The sequence below is a fragment of the Thamnophis sirtalis genome, unplaced genomic scaffold, assembly GCF_051295495.1.
Source record: "Thamnophis sirtalis isolate CommonGarterSnake01/CBP01778 unplaced genomic scaffold, rThaSir2_p1.2 scaffold_2, whole genome shotgun sequence".
In the NCBI taxonomy this organism is placed as follows: domain Eukaryota; kingdom Metazoa; phylum Chordata; class Lepidosauria; order Squamata; family Natricidae; genus Thamnophis; species Thamnophis sirtalis.
The window spans coordinates 105,620,386-105,626,655 of record NW_028261382.1 but is presented as its reverse complement, the minus strand read 5'-3'; positions in this window follow the sequence as shown (position 1 = coordinate 105,626,655).

Sequence of the window (6,270 nt, the reverse complement as noted above, 5' to 3'; positions counted from 1 at the left end):
GGCAGTAGAGCAGGGGTGTCAAACTTGTGTCATCACATGATGTATCGGGACTATTTTCCCCTTTGCTAAACCAGACATAGGCATGGCCAGTGCGTGACATATGTGGCCCATCAGCCATGAGTTTCACAGCCCTGCAGTAGAGAATTACAGAAATGGAGGTCAATCTTGCAGGTCAATTCTGGAATCCGAATAAAAACATCCATTTCAGACAGTTCTCTGTGTTCTGTTTGAAGTCATCGCCTCACTTAATGACAAGTGGAAAGTTAATGCTTAAGTTTCTTTCCACCTGACAGGCTTCTAAGGGACAAAGCATTATTGGCTGGGCTTCGAAAACGTTATCCCTAAGATAAAAGGGATGAAGTAAATTGAAACACATGCGGCAATGCTTTTTAATGTAACGTTCGGATGAAGCTTTTTATTAATTTTAGGTCATATGAACTGGTTTAGAAATGGAAAGGGGAGAGAAACACCCCTCTGTGAATGATAGATGGATTCTTTGGATTTTGCCGGAACGGATACACTCATAAAACACATTCATAGATGAATAAGCAATTCTCAAAACAATTCGCACAGCTCATAAAGTAGCTACATTTGTCTTGCATGCAAATCATTTCATTTACATTTACCAAACCAGTATCAGAATCTATTTGGGATGCAATGGAAGTATTGGGGGAGGGGGAGGGGAGGGAACACCAATCATTTATGCTTAGTTGATAGACAGAGCTGTCACAGGCACTGCAGATTTAAACTAAGTTATGCCATGAGTAATCAGGGCTGCTATGGATGTGCCCGTGTTTGGGAAAACCCATAGCTAACATTATGGCTGGTTTGGAGAACCTCCAATTCCCACCCCTGGCTGGCCGCGCCCCTCCCTCCCCTTCGAGGAGTCTCCATGCAGCCTGTTTTGGATGTGAAGAAAGTTCAGGGCCCATGCAAAAGCTCGGGGAGGGAGGAAAACGGGTCTCCTGGAAATTCCAGAAGGCTCGATATGGGCCTATTTCTGGCCTCTGGAGGGCCTCCGGAGCATGAGGGAGGCAGTTTTTTTCCCTTCCAGAGGCTCAAGGAAAGTCTCCAGAGCCTGGGAAAGGCAAAAACGCCCCCCACTGTGGTGTAAGAGGCCGATTAGGCCACACCCACCATGAACACACCCACCCAGACATATACACAATACCAAAAATGTTTCTTCCAACGTGGTAGAGAGTAGAAGCAAACACAGTCAGAGGAGAGAACTGTTTTTAGTCTCCGTTCCAGCAGAAGACTAGTTTTAGCTTTAGCACAGACTCAGAGTTGTAGTGCAGAACTAAGCCACGCCCAGGCTCCATGCTGTTTCAGCTGCCATTGGCTGACCTTGTTACTAAGCCCTATTCCAGTTCATGAATATATCTACTCTGACAAGTCTTATGGTCAAGTGGCCTGCTCTAGTTTGGCAAGACTTCTGTCTATAGATGAGGAACAAAAAATAAATCTGTCATTCCTGGTTTTTGGGAGCCCAGCATCCAGGTAGATTATAGTGTATCAGATGGTCACCTGTCATATCCCCACAGAAAGGACCCAACACCTTTAATTTCATGATTCCATCTAATTGACAGTATATTTTCTTCCAAACCATTTACTGTACTATTTTCTCTCTCTTGTTCTCGCTTTCCCTCTCCTTCACATACAAAAAAACCTTCTCTTAGTTGCTCTCAGGGAAATATAGAGATTTGAGTTGTAAAAATTCCTCGTAGAAGCCATCCAATTATTGTTTGCTTTATTAAGTCTCAGATAAAAGATAAAAGGTATGTCTTGATTGTTATTGTTCAATAGACCAGGATAATGTATTTATGTTAAGAAAACACGCTAAGCAAATGGAATTATTCCTACTATAAGACAGATTGTTTCAAAACTTTTTTTTATATACAAGTTATCCAGGGGTGGGTTCCTGCCAGTTCTAACCTCTTCTATAGAAGAGGTTCTACAAATCTACAGTGCCGTTTAGAACCGGTTCCAGCTTCCTCCCCCCGCCTGTCTGCACATCATCAAGATGAAGAGCAAGAGGAGGAATTCTGGGAATTGAAGTCCACAAGTCTTAAAGCTATTAAGTTTGAACACCCCTGGGGTTTTTTTTTCTAAAGGGTTAGGGGTGCAAGGATCTTGTAACGTGATAGCTTTAAGACTTGCACACTTCAATGCCAGAGTTCCTGAGCCAACATGACTGGAGGAGGAATTCTGGAAATTGAAGTCTACAAGTCTTAAAGCTGTTAAGTTTGAACACCCCTGGGTTTTTTTTTTCTAAAGGGTTGGGGGTGCAAGGATCTTGTAACGTGACAGCTTTAAGACTTGCGTGCTTCAAATGCCAGAGTTTCTGAGCCAACATTTTGGTTGCTAAGCAAGGGCGTTGTTAAGTGAGTTTCACCACATTTTATAAGTTGGCCACACCCACCCAGTCACATGGCTGGAAAGCCACTCCCACCTGGTCACATGGTTGGCAAACCACTCCCACAAAGCGGGCCACACCTACACAAGAGGTTCTAAAAAAATTTGAAACCCACCACTGAAGTTATCCTAATAAGCTGGTACAGAGCCATTTTGAACAGTCCAACGTGTCTATTTTAGGTAACAATAAAGGTTCCCCTTGCACATATGTGCTAGTCATTCCCAACTCTAGGGGACAGTGCCCATCTCCATTTCAAAGCCAAAAAGCCAGCGCTTTCCAATGACATCTCTGTGGTCATGTGGCAGCATGACTAAATGCTGAAGGCGCATGAAATGCTGTTACCTTCCTAGCAAAAGTGGCCCCTATTTTTCATGGGTTTGGACCTGGGTACTTGAGAGACCACCTGCTGCCAATTACCTCCCAAAGACCCATTAGATCGCACAGGGTCGGCCTCCTCTGGGTCCCGTCTACCAGCCAATGCCATCTGGCTACGACCTGGGGGAGGGCCTTCTCTGTTGCAGCTCCGGCCCTTTGGAACGAACTCCCCGCAGAGATTCGGACCCTCGCCTCTCTCCCGGCCTTCCGAAAAGCCGTTAAAACCTGGCTGTGTCGGCAGGCCTGGGGTTGATGAGTTCCCTTCCCCTCTCGACAGGTATAGTTGTTGGTTATTTTTAAATACTTGTTTTGTTTCTGCATGTTCCCTTCCCCGTTTGAGTTGTTCGCCGCCCTGAGTCCCTGCAGGGAATAGGGCGGCATATAAATAAAACAAAACTTCAAACTTCTACTTGCATTTTTACATGCTTTCGAACTGCTAGGCTGGCAGAAGCTTGCGACAAGTAGAATAGGTAACGGGAGCTGACTCCGTTACACGGCGCTAGGGATTCGAGCCCCCAAACTGCCGACCTTTCTGATCGACAAGCTTCATGTCTTAGCCACTGAGCCACAGCATCCCTTTTGTCTATTTTAGTCAATTACCAAAACAAAACAACCCATATGTCCCACGTTTGTAGCCTCATACGTACCATCAACTCATTTTCCTGAGCTTCAAGGAAGAACAAAAATGAATTCCAAACTAAGAAAAGAGTGGGCCAGGAAACACAAACTCTTTTTTGTCTCATCAGGATGATGAGAAGGAAATCCAGCCAGGGAATTTTTTATTTTGTGCAAGCTGACTCCCACGTAGATGATCCATAATGATCTATGGGCAGGAAGCATCTCTAAGTGATTTAAAAAAAAATCACTAGCATCCACAGATCAGTTTCTTGCCAGCAAAAGAATCCTGGCCCGATATCCTCTAAGTTGAGATAATTATATCCCCCAAATATTTATTTTATTTTATACATTCAGGTTAGAAGAAACTGCCAATGCACTTCCGGTTTGAAAAGTTTAGCTGGTGACTTCACCGTGGTCCAGGGGATCCCTGAAAAGCCTCCTTTCGGTGTCCCTGTTATTTTCCCACTGAAGTAGTACCTATTTATCTACTTGCAACTGCTTGTCTATGGTGGTTCTCAGGCTTTTCAACAGGCCTTTCAATAGTTCCAAGGAGGCTCCACATCCATTTGCACCACTCAGGTGACCCTGACGACACAGTGGAACAACTTGCCTCCAGAAGTTGTGAATGCTCCAATATTGGACGTTTTTAATAAGATGTTGGATAATCATTCATCTGAAGTGGTATAGGGTCTCCTTCCTGAGCAGGAGGTTAGACTAGAAGACCTCCAAGGTCCCTTCCAACTCTGTTATTCTGGATGACTGTGAGCAGGGCGTGTAAAACTAATCAACTTTTTCAGAATGAGAAAATGGATGGAAAGAACTTTTGGGAGCCAGTCGGCTTGTCCTCCTTTCGAAATGCCATGTTTTAATGAAATTGCTGCGTAGAACTATTCTCCTAGAGAGCCTGTTAGCTCTGGTTCTACCACAAAACCGCGGACGACAAAATCGCGGTCGACGAAAGCGCGTATGTGACGTCATCACAGCGCGACGGAAAAGATCGAAAAATGTAAAAATAAAGCGAAAACCTTACCCTAACCCCCCCAAACCTAACCCTAAACCTAACCCTTAACCTAACCCTAAACCTAACCCTTAACGTAACGAAAAACCTAACGCTAACCCTTAACCTAACGCTAAACGTAACGCTGACGCTCTAACCCTAACCCTAACCCTTAACCTAACCCTAACCCTTAACCTAACCCTTACCTTTATGTGAATCGGCTTGCTGTAATTTAATTTTTATTTCAATTTTTCGATCTTTTTCGTCGCGTTGTGATGACGTCACATACGCGATTTCGTCGACCGCGGTTTTGTGGAACGCGGTTTTGACGGGTCACGGTTAGCTCTGTTCTTAACTCTGCTCTTCATCTCATGTTTTCCCCTTCCTGTTTCTTGGAGCTTTTCCAAAGAAGTATATATTTTCAATGTTTTGGTCCTAAACTGTCAAATCCCATATGGCTGGCCAAATGAAGAAGCCAGAATGAAATGGGTTTTCAGTGACGTATCTTTATTGCTACTCTGGAGAAAATACAAAATCTTGCAAGCTGTGATAGCATTTCCTAGCCTCCTTTATACTGAGTTAATTAAGGTGGAGTTTCTTTGAGCTGCATTTCCCCAGATGTCTCCCTACCTGGGTTGAATTGCCATTTATGAGATAATCCATCAAGTGATTCACCCTCACCCTTGACAGTTTTCTTACTATACCTCACACTAGTTTGAAGAAATTAAATTGGACTGAATGCCTCACTGGATCTTACCTAATTCTGTAGACTTCATTTATCTGTATGATCTTAAATTTCGTTGGATTACTTAAGGTATCCTATAATTACTACACTTGAGGTGTCTTCCTGCTTGCCATTATTCACCCGCGAGCCCATTCCCAATGTCTTGAATTCACCTTTCCATTGCAACTCCAAGTTCCCATCGCTTTTATGCAGAAATGAGACCCATAAAAGGGAGATGTTATCTGTGAAAAACAGATGTATTTAGGCAGAGATTTGTCCTCCAAGCTTTGGGCTCCCGGATGTTTTGTGACCAAACGAGATAACATCTTCAGTGGGACTCTAAAAAGAGTGTAGAGAAGAGTAACAGAGATGGTTGGAGGCTAAAACATATGAACATATGGGGCTGCCCTTGAAGAGCATTCGGCGACTTCAGCTAGTCAAGAATGCGGCCGCGCGAGCGATTGTGGGTGCACCTCGCTTCACCCACGTAATACCTATCCTCCGTGAGCTGCACTGGCTGCCTGTCGATCTCCGGGTGCGCTTCAAGGTGCTACTTATCACCTATAAATCTCTCCATGGTAGTGGGCCTGGGTACTTGAGAGACCGCCTACTGCCAATTACCTCCACTAGACCGATCCGATCGCATCGATTAGGCCTCCTCCGAATTCCATCTTCCAGCCAGTGCAGACTGGCAACTACCCGCAGGAGAGCCTTCTCGGTGGCTGCTCCGACCCTCTGGAACGAACTCCCCATGGAGATTCGGACCCTCGCCACCCTCCAATCCTTCCGTGCCGCCCTAAAGATCTGGCTGTCCCGGCTGGCCTGGGGTTAAGACTCTAACCCCACTCGAATTTGTGTGGCTGTTGTGTTTTTTAATATGTTGTATTGTCTGTATGTTGGAAATTGTTTGTCCTTCCCCCCCCCTTTTTTTTTTTTTGAACTGTGAGCCGCCCTGAGTCCCCCCAGGGAAAAGGGCGGCATACAAATAAAGGGAAAATGAAAAAATGAAATGAAACATCTTCAGCGGACTCTAAAAAGAGTGTAGAAAAGAGTAATGGAGATGGTTGGAGGCTAAAACATATGAAGAACGTTTGCAGGAATTGGGTATGTTTGTTGTTGTTAGTTGGGAAGTTATTTCCA